Source organism: Fundulus heteroclitus, chromosome 12 (genome assembly GCF_011125445.2).
Source record: "Fundulus heteroclitus isolate FHET01 chromosome 12, MU-UCD_Fhet_4.1, whole genome shotgun sequence".
Lineage (NCBI taxonomy): Eukaryota > Metazoa > Chordata > Actinopteri > Cyprinodontiformes > Fundulidae > Fundulus > Fundulus heteroclitus.
Window position 1 is genome coordinate 45,972,135 of NC_046372.1, and position 17,707 is coordinate 45,989,841.

The following is a 17,707-nucleotide window of genomic DNA, read 5'->3' on the forward strand; positions in this document are numbered from 1 at the left end:
TAAAAAGAAGCTAAGAAACTGCAGACAAAACAAACAAAAGGACAATAAAATCATCAGAATGATTCAGTGAATCCTGGTTCACTGCAGATCCAAGTTAGAGAACTACAGTTCATCTTAAAGAAAATGTAATGAGATCAATTTAGCTTAACGAATTTAGAACAACATTTGGTATGTGTTTCAACCCACTCACAATGCAAACCATGAGTTAAACAAGACGTTATTTGAGAAAACAACATGATTTGCTCGGTTAAATCAAAAACCTTTAGGACAATTGATTTTATAAATGCGATTATTTCTCTGGGAAGCTAGGGGCACTGTAGCAATCGTTGACTTGGGGATACCACTAAAGTTACCTGGGAAGCTAAAAGTGCTATGCTAGTAAACATTTGGCGCTAATTTAAAAAGACCTTAAGTTCTGTTTGGTCGTAATGAGTGGACCGGACAACACAAACATTAATATCCCATCGATGTATAAAATCCTTCTGGAAATAAAGTTTGTTGGGGAAACTTCCAGAAAATCTTCCAGAAGAATTGCAGACTCTATCTTTAAAGGAGCAATAAGCCACATTCCATCATTTTAGATAGAAATAACTAAAAAATTGTGATGTGAAGAACTAATGGGTATCTTTTTAGATCGAAAATTATATGATGTCACACACCATCTCTGTGTTGTTCTCCAGTCTGTAGTTTACACGCCGGTCCTGCCGGGCATGTGCATGTATGTCCATGTGAACAGCTGCCACTCAGAGCTTAGCCCTCCCTCCCCATAAAATGCCATCACAATGTTAACTTAAAGATGATCGGGACCCATTGTTACCACAAACAACAATGGTCTTTGGCAAAGAAGTTGTCAGATTATGAATGAGATAAAATGAGGATTAACATTGGCCTCACATTTCCAGGGTGGAGAGCATTTAGAGAGCAGAAGCAGCTCCAGTTTGACTCGGAGCTAGCTTTTCTCCTCCGGACAGGTGAGTAACAGCTTGAAATCTAGTTACACTTATGCTGCTATGTTAATTCCGTTCAATGCAATGCTAAAATTGTGGCATGTGGGTGAATTGTTGGAGTTTGAGCAGCAATGGTAATCTAACGTGAGGCGAGTAGCCAGGTGCCCAGCTAACACAGTTAGCATTGTTCAGTGAATCCCAGAGGCCTTGTGAGCTGCTCACTGGGATCCTTGCGTACATTCAGAACGTTTCTGTTTTTGACAAAAAAAAAAAGTAAAACTGAAACAGAGAACTGTTGGTGCTTAGATTTTGGAGGTAGAGAGACCTGGCTTGCCACATGTGTTTTGGTTTACAGACAATGCTCAACAGCACACCTAGTGGTGAAATTTCCCTTATTGCTTCTTTACCTAAACAAGTATCTGATTTATTGAAGTCTCTAGACTTTCTGAAAGGACCGAGCTGTGTGGCACACAAGAGGCTGCGGATTTATCATTATTTTGTGAAAAGGTCTACTGTCTAGGAGCCATCTAGGGTGACATTCATTGAAAGTTGGACTGACTTTCAGATGATCCAGGAACTGTCTGGTAACTGTCTTCATTCTGGGCTGCCTTTCAGCTCCAGTTGCCTCTAATCCATTAGAAGACATTTCTTAGGTGAAACTAAGACCCTCAAGCTAACTCATAAGAATGTCTCCTTCGATTACACATAGTGTTTTCTACATTGGACACATTCCATTTATCAACTTTTATCACCCTAAGCCATCTGTTAGAGTCAATCAAAATGATAAATGATTGTAATGATAAGTTATGACAAGGCGAAGATGACTCATGTGTTTAACTGGTCAGGCAACAACCAGTGTGTGGACACCAGAGACCCTGGATCAAACAGTCCTGTCCGTAACCACGTCTTGATTAGAGTTTGCTTGGCGTACTAAACATATGCTGGTTGCAATTACCAGCTGTTCTGCATTGCAGAATTCCCTGTAAACCAGCAGAACCACCAGAAATAAACACAGGAATAAAGAACTGAGAAGGAGCCGTTGTCACGCGCATATGATCCATCATTCTTCTGTTCTGTGAGTTGGAATGAAGCTGCAGCTTCAAAACTTCTTCCATGAGGCTCAGTGTATAGGTTGACACTCATTAAGTCAGAGTTTGACCTCAACCTCGTCATACAAACTTTGTTTTGTTTGTTTTTTTTTGCTTGATGTATCATTCAGCATCTGCTCAGGAAAACTGCAATTTCCTCATGTAGATCCAGAGAACGATGTCCTTTTGAAGCTAAATAAATATATCTCTTACTAACTGATGTAAGGCAGCCTTTAGGGAAATCTGCTCTTCCAGTATCAAATGCTTCACATGCTGATAAAGATTGTGTGGAACATGATTGAAGATCCATACCAAACATCAGCGGGGGAGTGTGTGCTCAGAGTTTCATCCAGGCTGAACGAGGACGCTTTTCCCAGCGGGGAGAAGCGTCCTCGTCTGCATGGCGAGAGCCGGTAGCCAGTCAGGCAGAAAAAAGATCCCAACTAATCCTGCATATAGCCCAGTGGCATATATGCAGCTGGGATGTCTGGTGATAAAAAGCCAAATCTGTGTCTTGAGGGGCCTTAAATTCATTTTCATCCTTGCTCCCCAGAGAGATTGGAGAAATCTATATAGTCAAGGGAAAGGGATCTTTTTTTAATGACTTTCAGTTGTAATGCTATCATTTAGATGAAATGATGGGCTGGAAGCTTGGCTATGTATAGCACCTGTTTTAACTGACTGGAAATGTAGATTCTCCACATCGCTCCATCTGTTCCTGTTCTCACCTTCCTGCCACCCTCCCTCTCTCTCTCTCTTTCTATCTCTCTCTCTCTTTCTTTCTTTCTTCCTTCTTCTTCTCTCCCCCTCTTCACAGCCTCGGCAGGATTCACAGAGAATTGCTGTGGGAGTTCTCCACCTCCCTGTTTGCGAAGGTGTACCTGTTCACCGACTATCAGTGCAAGTGAGCCGAGCGGGTTTGATTTCCCAGATGACACCTCGTACATGCCTTCTCGCCTGTCATCCAATTTCTGCCACTCTGGCACCAAGCGACTGCTTGAGGGAGCCCATTTTCTTTCCATTAGAGCACAGCGATGTTCAGTTTTATCAGCTGTCATTTGGTATGTGCACAGTAGGGGGAAAAAACAAACGCTGCAGCAACATGGCGAGCAAAAAAAGGAGCAACTGTCTATATGAATGTTACAAAGTGGATGAGGAATAACTGAACGCTGGAGATGCACTGATCGGGGATTTGCCACTGATCTCTGATCTCTGGTTTCTGTGCAGTTATTATTAACTTTAGCTGAGTCCATGTATGTGGCTGAGTAAGGGACAGTTTTGATTTTTTTAGAGTGAGGTTGAGTGATGGTATTAACAGTAATGGTTCCTTTACCTAAAGTCACTGTGATTTTGTAGAAGAGTAAGTAAATCCCCAGACCAGTGGAAGGGTAACAGCCAGTCACACGGATCCCTATATTTACCTAATTTTATTTGTCTGAAACAACTCAAACTAAAATTAAGACTATATGCATGTGATGCCTGACTTTCACAAGAGACCACTGTTAAGACTTTTGTTTTCTCAGCTACTTTGCAGGTACGTTAAAAGATGTCAAGGTCTCCAGGTGTTTGTGTTCTGATTTCTTTCTTGTGTTTGTATTTTTACCGGTCCTGTAAGGTCCTGGATCGTGCTTTCTTTTGTTTATTATCCTTAAGTGTTTATTGATATTTCAGTTCTTACTTTTGTGGATTAGTTAGTGGATTCTGATCTTGGTTTATTTTGTTATACTTCCATTCTTCCCTTTCAGTTAATTACTCTCCTCTCCTCAGCTCATGTGTTTTCTGTGGTCTCAGCTGTTCCTCATTTCCCTCTGATCGCTCCACGCCTGTGTTCTCCCTCACTTTTCTACACCTCTCTACATATGTAGACTCCCTGTTCTGATTGCTCTTTGCTGGCTCTTCCTGCTGACTTCCTGTTCCTGTGATCCTAGTCCTCTGCCGGGATTTTTGCCGTCACTTCTCTTCATGAGTTGCTTCCTTTGCCCAGTTCTTTGCGGTCTGTAGATTTTCTGTATTTCATTAAATTTTGACCATGATCACACTCTGTGCTTGGGTCCTCCATTGACCTCAAACATGGCAGAGGAGGCTGCTTACTGTATTGTTAGGAGTGGTATTAATACAGTCAGCTGACCAGGGGGATCTACAGCCTCTGCCAGCATCATTTCGGCACAGTAACAGAATTTCTTTAGATAAATATAAATATAAATAATGTTTGTTATTTTGCGAGGGGCACCATATGGGAGCCAAGGTTAGGCCAATTCCAAGAGCCCCTGACTGACAGGGCCCCCAAAAAAAGACAATTTTAGATATACATATGAGCTTTTGGAATTATGTAGATTTTTTTCTTCTTCTTTTTTTTTGTCATGGGACCCAAAATTTGTGACAGGTCCCCTGTTTGCTACTATAAGAATGCGTCCCACAGGTGTAGAGCCCTATCACAGCAAAGAGGGCTGTTGTCCACGCAGCCACATTGTGCTTAGGTGTGGTGCTTTTACTAACTGGGAAAAAAAAGACTTGATTATTGTGTTTCCAACCAGCCAGTCATGGTCAGGCAAGCTGAAAATTTACTGATTTTGGTCACCCGCCGATCATTTACCTGTACATCTCAGCCTGACACATCAGCAGGGACTTCAAAGGAGGTTTTATTTAAAAATAGTTTTGCTATAACATCTGTAAAATTCAATATATGAGCTAAAAAGTCCAATAAGATCAATTATGAGGGAAAAATCTACTAATGTGTAGTGGTAGTATTCATGGTGTCCCCCTCACCTCTGGAAAGTTCAATCTGAGAGGAAAAGTGAGGCAAAGGTTGCCTGGAGCACTTATAATAAGGTCTTCTTTCCTCTATATAATTGGTGCCACCTGACTTGAAGGAAGAGAAAGGACACAGTGGGAAGTGAGACACATTCTGTCAAAGACAGTGAGGCCTAATTATGCTATGCAGCCCCTGCAGCCATGGTGGATGTCAAAATAGGGAGCGTTAAGGTAGGCGACGTGGAAGACACACCACCTACCATGGGTGTGTGTTTCTGAGCTTTCAGGTGACCTGGAAAGACCTGTTTACCTCATTAAAAATGAATCAGAAGGTAATAAGGGCTGCTTCCATCCCGCCTTCCCAATGCCTGTCCTTCATCCATTATGCAGCAGCAAGGTGGGACGATGGGTTAAGTCCTTAGAGAGGGTCACTTGGGCTGAGACTTGACCTGGCTTTTCCTCCCTGAGCTCCTGAAATCCCCACACCATGTAATTCAATCATAAAACAATACAACTGGAATCACAAGCATAATGTTGTTGGTTAGCAGAAAGGTAGAGTGTCCAAGAAGGAGCCGGCATCGGGCTACAGTAAGTTAAACAAGGGGAAAAAAGGGCTATTAACAGCGATCCATAATTCATAACACAGGGAATTGATGAGCATTGCTTTAACATCTTATCCATACCTCTCAACTTTTGACGACTGTTCAGAGTGAGATTGTTGACGGGGGGGGGGGGGGGGGGGGGGGGGGGGTGCTGTTGGTCGATTGTTGACGGGGGGGGTGGGTGGGTGCTGTTAGTCGATTGTTGACGGGGGGGGGGGGGGGGGGGGGGTGCTGTTGGTCAAGTGTAGACGGTCCGACGGGGGGGGGCAATTTTTCGATGCAACAATGTAAAACAGGGGGGGGGGGGGGGGCGTTGTTCCATTCAAGACGGTCGCTGTTTTTGACGGACTTTGCTTTCATGTTACAGTTTGTGATAACACATTACGACTTACCATTTAATAGGGCTCGGGATCCGTGTTGCATTATGGGACGTGGCGGCCATATTGACAGCAACGCAACGTTAAAATACCTCTGACATAACGTTGTTGAACGAAGAGACGTAGAAGTAGAGTTGATAAAGAATAGATAGAAAAAATATGTTAAAATCCCGAAAATGATCTGAAATTTACCGGGACACACTAAATAGAGAAATCAGGGACCGGTATGTTGACAAAATCAGCATTATTATGGAGCGCCGACGACCACTTGTTGCCTCTGTTTTGCATATCGGACGTCTTCGGCTACCTAGTTTGTTGTGTGAGCGCCTATACTTCAGAACAGTTTCAAAGCTACAAATCCTTGGAGTCTCATGTGCAGTTTACGAATGGATGGGTTCAGGAGCGGCAGATCATAAAGCCAGCAAACAGTGGGAACACAGCAACTCGTTCAAAGGTAAGCTGTGCTCAGACGCGCTCTGGCACCTGCTAACCGTCAGTGCTAACAACCACTCACTCATGTAATGTACTTTTAACTAGCTGCTATGTGTTTCAAAGGTTTAGTTAGTAACATTAACTGCCAGCCCTCCCTAAACCCTCCGGGTTTCTCACGTATTTGAGCCTTTTCCCGCTGCCGTTTTAGTATTTATGTGCATGTATGTGGTGTGCGGCTGAAGGAAAGAAACTGTAGGCTATTAAATAAAACCGTGCAGCTTTAACTTACCAGAATGAAAATGCAGGGAACACACTCTCATTGACATCGGGATACTGTGGAAAGTTATGATCGGTAGTCTTAAAGCCGCGATCCAAGCGAGCCGACAACTCCATTGCGCTTGCTGTCTCTCCCGTGGTTGCGCCTCCAGGCAGGAAAGCGGTGGAAAGTTAACCCATTTTCTATGTTTTTCCCATGGCGATCATGTGTTGCGCTGTTACAGCCCACAACACAGCAACGGTTTACCATGGTTGAAATGAAGTTACGGTAAAATTAATCAAATTAAAACACGGCTGAGAGAGGGAGTACAATATGCGGTAGTCATAGGCAGTAGTCTGAGTAGCGGGGGCGGAGCCGCGGAGGCTTTCAATATGGCGGCCACACAAAGTAATACGTCATGACGACCAAGCCCTATTCGCACACGACATGGACCGTACAACTGTTTCACTTTGGATGAGGGAAACTTGTTTGCGCGGCGGCGGTCCTTGCAGCTGTGTTACCTCTACTACTGGACGTGCGGAAACCATTGTACCGCAAATTGGTTCCGCCATGACGCTAAGCGTCCGTACGCGTGCGTTTCAAGAGTGAGATTTTCATTGTAAGATTGAGATTTTCAAAGTAATGCGTGTGAGCGTGTGCAATTGATGAAATGCGTGTGTCACACGGTCAATGCGTGAGAGTTGAGAGCTATGATCTTATCCATCATCCTAGCTACTCCCATCTAACCTGACAACAGCCAGCTGCATGTCTCGCTCCGCCTAGCTCCACTCACATACATCTGGGACATCGCTCATTGAAAGTGATTTCCCCAACCAAATTTATGGTCTGGCCAATCAGGACGCAGGGCGGGTGTTTCCTGGATGTGACGTAGCGGAGAAGCGACCGTGAGATTCCAACAACAATGGCGGCTCGCATCGAGGAAGCAAGCGTTAGCATTGATGCTGCTATTTCTTCCGTGTTGTCCAATCTATCTGATATTGTTTCATTAAAAGAACATCAGAGAACGGCTCTGAAGGCTTTTGTTGGTGGAAACCATGTTTTCGCCCTTCTCCCGACCGGATTTGGCAAGCGGTTAGCCGCTAACGGTTAGCGGTTAGCCGCTAACCGCTAACCGTTAGCGGCTAACCGCTAACCGTTAGCGGCTAACCGCTAACCGTTAGCGGTTAGCGCGAACCATATTAGGATGCCTTTAGTCCTCAACGCGGTCTGCCTGGGATCGACTCCGACCCGCGGTGCTTTGCCGCCTGTATCCCCCCCTTTCCTCCTGTCAGCTCACTGTCAATAAAGCGCGTGCCACTAGAGCCGCAAACACATAACCCGTGACGGTCTCATCAGCGTCACGGGTTAGCTTCGGTGTGAGTGGTTGAAATAGCACGTCGATAAAGATGACAAACAAGTGGCTTATCCAATCATACGCAAGAATTTTTGATAAGCCCCAGCCTTCAGTAAAGGCAATTCCTATGGAGATGTCCCAGATGTATGTGAGTGGAGCTAGGCGGAGCGAGACATGCATCTGGCTGTTGTCAGGTTAACTCCCATCTCCACTGTACTGTTTATGTTCATACTCACTGTATTGCCATTGGTATTCCTTTGTCTACTACCTTAACACATATGATTTTGGTTGACATCCAATTCTTAATGGATAGGATTTAATATGATGTTGAGGAAACCTTTGCAGTTATTACAGCTTTAACTCTTCTGGGATGACTTTTCCACAAGGCTGTTGTTCATTTGAATTTTAAGAAGCACATTTTACGAGACCAGACAGTGATGTTGGACACCAAGGCCTGGCTCTCAGTCTCCAGTCTCAGAAATGTTCTATTGGGCAGGCTCGACAGGTTTTTCGTCACCAAACCCAGGTATTCATGTCTCTATGGACCTTGCTTGTTGCATCAATGCAAAATCATGCTGTAACAAGAAGGGACCATACTGAAGCTGTCCCCACAAAGTTCTGGCTTTGAAATGATCCAAAATGTCTTGTTCTGCTGAAATGTTGAGGTTCCTTTTACTGGAACAAAAGGACTGAACCGAACTCCTGTAAAACAGACTTACACCAGAATCCCCTCTGCACCGAACATTACTCTTGACACAGTGAGGTCAGGCAAGAACTGTTCTCCTGACAGCTTTCAAACCCATAGTTGTCCATCAGATAACCAAAGAGAGACATGATTGGGCACTTCAGAGAACATGTCTCCACTGCCCTGGAGTCCCGTTGTGACTGGCGTTACGCATCCAGTTCATGTTTCTGTCTTGTGCATTGGGTAGTTTAGGTCCTTGTTTAGTGACTTCATTCTTGTGTTCTTTCCTCTGGGAATTTGTTTTGTTTTTCCTCTATTTGGTTTGTGGATCATTTTGTGTTGTAGTTCAGCTCCTTCTGTTTTCTAGTTTCTTCTCCTCAGTCTTCCTCTCCCACAGCTGCCCCGAACCCCTCTGGTTGAGTTCAGCTGGTTTCAATGTCACTCTCCACCCTGTCCTCACTATTTAATCTTCTTGGTTTCTATTACTAACTGCTGATTGTTCTATTACGCTCACCTTTGATATCCTGCTAAAATCTGTGCCCTTTTAGTAACTATGTGTCTTTCATTAAACCCTTACTGCTTCTGGTCTGTGTTCATTTGGGTCCTACCCAAACACCAACCATGATAGACTGTCATATGTTATAAGGTGTTAGTATTTATTATTTTAGGATACATTGTTCACTATCATTTCTCTTTATAAATATCCTATATATATCTCCAGTGTTTCCATATCAGTTTACATAATTGCATTTCCACATTTTCCACAGTTCTATCCCTTATAGTCTTTTGATTAATTATTACCTTCCATCATTATTTGTTGTGTGTGCCTGTTCACATTTTTTTGATCATTTTTAATGTGTCTCCATTGAGATTGTATGCCTGTCTTTCTGTGAAGCATTTTTTGATACACTTCGTTTAACGAAAAAAGTGCTCTATAAATAAAGCTTAAATGATTGAAATTTGACAGGCTTATTCTTAAAGTCTCCAACAGATCTTGTGCTGCAGGACTTTATGCTGAGGGCAGAATGTGCGGTTTCATCCACTCCATCACTCAAGTTATCCATGTGTTCAAACAGCAAAGCAGCCCCATTCCATCACTCTGCCACCACCAAGTTTAATTCTAGGTACAACATCCTTTTTATAAAATCTAACAGAACACACAACATACAAAAGGTTCTATTTTTGTCTCATTAGTTCATTGAATCCTTTCCCAGAAGGAAGCTTTGGGGACATTCAGGGTAGTATTAGGCTAATGTGGGATGTCTTTTTCCATGGCTTCATAACACTTTCCAATCCGATCAACGTCAGTGACTTAGATGCCCATAGATCAGAGCATGATGAGTTGGGTTTTTTTTTTTTTTTTTTTTGACCTACTTCCTGTTGTCAGACAGGCTCTATTTGAGTGATTTTCTGATTCTAGAGGCCTGGTATTAATCAGCATGGCTAGTGAAACTGAAACATGGATTTTCAATCACATGGCCAAGTTGGTTTGGATAGTTTGTTTGTCTTAATAAATAAATCAATAATAATCTTTATTTAACACTGCAATATACAGTACATCCAATTAACCATCCATCTCTGAGGGAGCAGCAGGTTGCTACTGTGTGGCCCTCTAGAAGTCGTCACATGAAAACTGCATTTCATATTTTCACAGGTTATCCTTAAATTAAATTAGAATTTGATTTGAAGCTAGTGAGTTTGCCAAAAAAGCTGAAACATTCTAAATAATCATCTGCTGTTGAGTAAATAAACCCAAACGTGATGATTGCTTAAAAGTTCATGAACCCCTCTGCTTAGTTGTAGCAGCTATCAGATCATGAACTACCTTTGGTCTCTAACCCCAACAACCGTGTATCTAACTGTGAGGACTAAATGCTAGGGGGGTTATCTATCTGAGTCATCCTTTTAATGCCAGTGTGTTTGTGCTACTCTCTGCCATTTAAAAGAAGAATTTTCTTCATGACATGTCCAAACAAAGGGGGGGAAAAAAATTATTTAAGCACTATTTGTCTCCCTTAAAAATGCTAATGCTAACAGAGAGGCGATGTGATAGACCACACACAGGCACAACCGCAGAGCCCATCTGAACAAATGGGTAGTAAATATTCCAAACACTGTGTCAAGGGCTTGTATCTGTGCTGTGGTCCATGACCTCTGACCTTATGGCCACTCCTCACCTTCCATTGTATGGCTACAGTTTCGCTCTGTTTCCTCTGGACGTGACAACTGCTTCAGTTTAAAGCGAGCAATGCACAGTCAACACATTTACCAGAATTTCTCTGCTGCAAGTTGGCATAGGGTGTAGCAGACCTGTCTTATGGCCTACATGTTATGCAGCCTACATCCCTCGATTATTTATTTTTGTGTAATTATTTATATTTGTCCCTTCTTGTATTAAATGATCCATTTCAACCCGCTGAACAGACTTCCCTCTACAAGCAAACAGAGGTTTCACAGAACATGTCAAGGCAAGTGAACCATTTCCTCCTGACTTCCTGAGAATTTTATAAAGAGAGATCAAATTAAACAAAGGGATGTTAAATAGTGTATCTGCTCCAAGCTACTTTTGATTCCCACATGAGAAGATTTGTGTTAGCAGCACATTTTGGAAAGTAGAACTGGCATCTTGGGTGTTTGAGTTAAAAAAAAAGAAAGAAAAGAAAACCTGGTTGTTCCTGTACAGTTTTAAACAGCATGACAGTGAAAGACCCTCCACTGTGCGATGACCCCTGAGACCTGACCTCACCTAAGGGTGACGTGAGGCGAGAGAAACGGCACGTAAACCTTCTGGGAAACCCAAGGGACCCCAGGTTGCAGGGCTCATTTTTCACTGCCCCCGTCCTCTTGCAGGGTTACATCAGAGAACAGGGAACTGCAGCAGCCGGCTGCACCCAGCCGGGACTGACAAGAAGCAAATGTTCCTGCCCAAATTATGTTTCTAGCACGGTAAAAAAAAAAGATTTTCAGTTCGTTAACAAGTGACAAAAAAATTAGGACATTTTATACATGACAAAAAAAAGTTTTGCTTAAAGTTCTTCAGGAAATGTTGATAGAAGTCAGGGATGTCAATATTTTAATATAAGCTGTTCAGAAAAAAATAATGATCTGAAGATGCTGATTTGCATCAAAGTAAATGAAAACCAAAACATGCTCATCCTCCCAAGTTGATGCAGAGCTGTGCACAGCCTCACCGCAGACTGATAGGCTGACATAACGGTGAGCTGCGCTGGGAGCATAAAGTCCTGTTGCATAAGTACAGGGAGAAGAGCATTTACAGACCCTCCTTATTTAAAACAGCAGAAAATAACAAGCCTGTGGCAGTATCTTAAAGACTTAACCGTTAAAGACTGACGTTTGAGATGGATTTTAAAAGCTAGGTAAGGTCCGAATATCTGTCATAGCAAAGCACTAAACATGACGAGCTGTGTAAGCTATAATTACCTAGTTAGCTATTAGCAACTTGCCAGCAGAATGAAAAATGTAAAGGAACCCAAAGATGCCTTAAAAAATGTACGCACTGTATCAAAAATGGTATTCAGTGCTAAGTCTTTTTTTAGTATTGATACATATTTACTGCGATAGACTGGCGACTTGTCCAGGGTGTACCCCGCCTCTCGCCCATTGATAGCTGGAGAAAGGCACCAGCACCCCTCGCGACACCATGAGGGATTAGCGTGCATAGATAATGGATAGATGGATGGATGGATGATACATATTTAGAAACATTAGCATAGTGACAACCCTAAAAAGAATTTATTTAATGTGAATTTACCCAATTATGCAACCGTTCTTTAAACGTTTTTCTATCTAAAATTTGCAAGGTTAGGTACATACAGTATGTGAATACTTTTATTCATATGTTGTCCAGATGTTGATCCTAAGCACATACATTGTTGCTCACGGTTGGAGCAACTGAGGAATGAAAACGGTGACAGAAGAGCAGTTCAGCAGGGAATAACCTCCCTCTCTCATAGGTAATAATTATGGGAGGAAAGAGTCCTGAAGGGATTCTGCATGTCTACCGGCCCCCTTCTAGACAGACCTAGTGAAGGAAAAGGGAAGAAAAATGAACTAGTTTTGGTGCAGGGTGAGCATTTACTTTGCTTGCTAATTAAAGAGCTTATTAATTCAGTCAAGTTTGTTATTTCCTCTGTGCCAGCTTTCAGCCACTCATCAAGCCTGAGTGCTCATGGGACTTCACTCCAAACACTGCTAATTGGTGATTTCCCTCTGTATTACTGTAACATGAATTAGGGTACTGTGTACATTAAAAAGAGCTACACGGAATTAGTTTTAATGAAATGCTGTGTTTTATACAGAGGGCTCCATGGGGTGAGCGCTGTTGTTTGATCTGGTCTGGGGTCTTTCTATATGAGCTAAAAGGCTTCATCCCCATTTAACTTCTTGACATTTTGGGAGCGGACATTTCCACAAATAATACAGCACATTTGCAACATTGCAGCACTTTTGCAATTTAGCAATATTTTGATAAGCTGAGCAGATATTTTAAGTTTACACTTCCACATAATGGCCTAAAATATTGCAAAGTTCACTTTGTGTCACAGAAAGTGTAAAATATCACTTTAATCACATTTCTTAAAAACTTGTGATTTTATTTATTTTTTACTTTGCAATGTCAGAGCATAACCTAGCCTTTGATATAGCAAATGTATCCCTTTAATCATGCAAGATGATATTTTTTTCCAAATATTTCAGACTTTTTAACACCAGAGACCATCCAAGTTTTTTTTTCTTTTAAACATGTAAAATTAATCTGAAATTTCCGAGTTTTCTGTAAATGTAATCCTATGCGGCCAATCGTTTATTTTCTCTCGTTTTGGTGCCGTCTCTTTGAATGCAAAGGAGGCCTTTCACACCCCGCCCCCAGAGCGTTCCACTCCACCTCATTTTTGTAGCATGCTGGGGGATGGTGTAATGACCTGTGTGGGTTAATACAACCAACAGCAAAACATTTTCACTTGTGCACTTGTTACTTTGGCATCTTTGATCCTGGACTACAAAATAATTTAAATGATGGATTCTCATAACTGGCAAACCAGCAGTCCATGAGCTTGTTTAGCATTTTAAGAGAAGGACCAACATTATTCCACGGCGACAACAGCCAGACCATCGAGGCAACAGCCTGTGTCGTTGGTAGGCTTAAAGTCTCTCAGGTAGAAAAGGTGTTTCTTCCATGGTGGTTTTACTGGTTATATCTCTGTTAAGACTAAATGTTTGCTGAGATTCAAGGATTGCTTCTTAAATTAAATGAAATCTACTCTCTTCATATGGGTCCCTTCTATGGTCAATGCTAAGGAAGACTACTAGACTGTTAAGTGGGATAAAGATGGACATTTTAATACTGTTTTTTAATATGAAAGACCAACAGTCTCCTTCAACTTTTGGCTGTGGTCTGGGCTGATTTGCTTTTTTTAGACATCGAATTGAATAATATATTTAAAAATGCCTTTAAAAATACATGGATCATGACACAATTTCAGAATATTTGGAATGAAACATTGCTAATAATTGCATTTGATACCTTGAAGCCAAGAAGAGAAAAGAGGGCTGAAAAAGCATGTTAAATTCTCCTACAATGAGAAGGATGGCATCATGTAGGCCGCTGTTATGAAAGTTCTTGGTTCTGCTTCACGCAGTGGATATTCTGATTTGAAGCCTTTAATAATCTTTCACGCCTCATTTTACTCAGAGACAGCATCTGCCCATTCCAACGATTTTGTGTTAAACTTCTCTCAGCACATCTTTAGAGACTTGCTTCAAATCTCGTCTATTTTAAGCCCTGCAGCAGAGTCCCTATAGCACAGTATGGCAGATCCCACCCGTTGCCTTTTAGCTGAACCCTCAGCTCATGTTAGACATCACACAGGTGGAGCCAAATACACAGCTACTGTATATGTCAGGCTGTGTTGCTTTGTAGATTAACACGTCGAGGAGTTCAGAGTAGTTTTCTACAAGCCTGCAAAGTCTGAGCTGCACTAATATGGCTTATGGTTTAAACATGATTGATTCGGGTGGAGAAACATTACAGGAGTGTTGAAGCTGCAGCATTCAACCTGATGAAAATGATTTGTGGGTGATATTATAATTCTCTTGGACACATTTTGCCATGAAAGGAAGAACCTATAAATAACTGAGTGTTGCCTCCTTAAAGTTGACATTGGGTCTGCTACATTTTTTTGTAATTATTTAATCTCAATCTGATTATTTAAAACCATCTGCAAATTAATAGCTTTATTTTATAACTTCACAGTGGAATATTTTTAAGTTTAACTAGAAAATTAGCAATGTACAACTTTCAGGACATGATAATTTTACTGCTGGACAGCCAATGAATTGATGCTTATTCCCCCTGAACAGGTAAGAAATATAATCTGTTGCAGGGCTTTCCTTTCTATATTTTAAAGAGGTGATGCGATGAATCTTCTGGGCATCTTGTTCAGAATCCTGTTGTCCCAAAGATGAATCTGGGGTATAAAAAGTACATTTCTCATTAATTAAATGCTGCTGCTCCATCCATCCATACATCCATTGTCTATAACTGGTTATACTTGCAGGGCCATAGGGTTCCTGGTTCCAATCTATATCCAGAACCCTCTTGCTACAAGGTAATACTGCTACCAACTGCTTCAATGCTCAGCGCCAGACTGCTGGTCCTCAATACTAATATTGTATAAAAAAAATAAATGAATAACACATTTGCTTTATTCCAGACAATGCCATCCACTCCTGTTTGCAAAGCTGTTTCAAGAATCAATTTCTCTTGAACTATATGTTATATATTTAACACAGGGCCCAAATGTGCAATGTTATTCTAGGCCTACTACGGTACTTGCAGATCTCTGTATCTGACCATATAAAACAAGCAATGGACTAATTTAACAAAGTTGACAGGATGATTGGACTTTTATTAAAGTAACAAACAGGGGGCTCATGGGTTTTCCCAGGTTACATTTCTTTGCTTTTGATAGAAAAGCACTCAAAACTGCAGAGTGCTACATGGTTAGAGATTGAACATGCATGCACATATGACATGTCAAATAATTAAAAACAAAATGTGTTTAAGAGAGATACGCCTGTTAATATTGGTAATGCCCCCTTACAACGAACAACTTGGCCAACAGAACAGATGCTGCTTAACTAAAGAGAAGTCACACCATAAACTAGAGATGCAACAACAAATCAGCACGTGAGCATCTGGAATCCGATGATCTCCAACTTGATCAGCACTTAAAACTGAAAAAGGCTGCAGGACAGAGTGAGTAACAGGAAAGGTCACCAGAGCAGAGTGAGGTTGTTCTGTTGTAATTTTATGACCTTTTACCAGCTGTCTGTCATGAAATATACTACATTTGGTAATTCTGGCAGTCTTTTACAAATCTCAACAAGTCGTTGACAACAAGTTCTGCCTCGCATATTTGGCAGAAAGTAATAATCACAAGCAGAAAGTCCAGAAAAATCATCTCAACACAAAACTGCAAGCTGGGACCCCAGTGCTAACCTTCACTATGATGGTCCCGGTATGTGCCAACTGTATAGTCAGCCAACACTAGGGAAGTCTGCGTCAGACATGAATGTTATAGTTTGAAATACTTTATATGCATATACTGTTCATAATTCAGTATTCAGCCAAAATCTGTATTGAAAAACCTTGTTGCTTTTGTCAAGTATTGCTATTTGATAAAGTCAGGATTAAATAACTACCAATCCTCAAACTAATGAGTTGTGACAAACTATTACTTTAAAAGGCCTAGAACTGACAGAGCAATGGGATTGTTTTCACCGCGATTGTATATTTTTCTTGATGCTGTGCAGCAGAGTCTCACTGCTTACTGTGTTGTCTTTATTTAAGTGCTTCCACATGTAGTCTGTAATTGAAGCTTCCTTCAGTGCTGATGTAGACAGGGAAGGACGTCTTCACAGACAGAGGCTATAGTTAAGGCAAGAAAGCCCCTCATCCATTCAAGCCCTGCATCTCTTTATGGTTGCTTTACCAAAGACTGTCTGGGCAAAGGGGTTCAGGCCTGTGTCTTTTCCGCCTTTGTCTGCTCTCCTGGGGGGAAATGAATGGGAGGTTGGGCCCTGAACAAAAGGCAGATCATGGGTCTATTGGGGGGGACAAATGAGCTTAGTTTGGGTAATGGTAGGCAAAAGGAAAGGGAGGTCTGGGGAAGTATTGAGGTTCACCTAAGACCGGAATAGGAGGGGAGATGACTACTCCAAGACGAACAGCTGAGATCCTACTTCCCACACTGCACATGCTTCGTCACTGCATGACAACAGGACACATACTGTCTACAAGCAGAGGTGGGCCGGTGGAACGGGAAAACGGAAGACAGACATAACTGACTTCATGTTGCTCCACAGCAACGTTTCAACAAACAAATGTGTCTTCTGTAAGGCCATGTCATTTCTTCTCTTACTTCTTAAACATTAGAAAGAATAAAACTTACATATCACTCCATTTTATCTCACAACCTCAAATCTTAAGCTTCAAAGCCACACACACGCACACACACACACACACACACACACACACACACACACTCCTCACAATCCAGATAAGACCTTCTCGTACAAAAAGATGGAGCTGAGATTTCTTAAATGTCAACTTATCACAAATCCCATTTGAATTCCAACCTTCCACTCACCGCCACCCCCGAGTCATTTCTTTTAACTCCCTTGTGGTTTTCCTTGTCTGCTGTTGCTTGTCTATATGGCCTTTATGTGTGTTGTTAATCCTGCAGACACAAACACAGCAAGTCCAGCTGAATAGCACTGTCTTCATGAGCAGCCTATCTGCAGACTGCAAAACCAAAAGAACTAGAGGAGGTCAGTCTGTGAAATGATAGAGGTCATGAAATGGGAGACGGTAAACTTCATGAAATCTCACAGACAAAAGCTCCATTCCACAACAGGAGACCTTTCCAGGAACCCTGGTAATTTTCAGGCTCCATCATTATTGTTCCACTAACATGTAGGTAGAGTTCTAACCATTTCAATTTGTTTGATTTTTTTTTACAGCATTATATTTCAGGACCTGTTCTGGCTGTACCCAACCTGTCATCCAATGACCACTAAATACAGGCACCAGCCCCCCATGCCACCCTGTATGGATAAGATGGGTAGGATGGATGGATGGATGGATGGATGGATGGATGGATGGATGGATGGATGGATGGATGGATGGATGGATG

At 41.9% G+C, this 17,707-nt stretch overlaps 1 long non-coding RNA gene across 2 annotated transcripts in view; it reads right to left on the bottom strand.

Annotated features, from left to right (window-relative positions):
- The window catches only part of LOC118565063, an 83,112-nt gene that overhangs the window by 22,230 nt on the left and 43,175 nt on the right, over positions 1-17,707 (bottom strand). The window contains exon 2 of one of the 2 annotated variants that reach the window (XR_004932155.1): positions 17,162-17,251. The exons of the other annotated variant lie outside the window; for it this stretch is intronic. This is a non-coding gene — a long non-coding RNA (uncharacterized LOC118565063). The remainder of the gene's footprint in view (positions 1-17,161; positions 17,252-17,707) is intronic. 2 annotated transcript variants of the gene reach the window in all.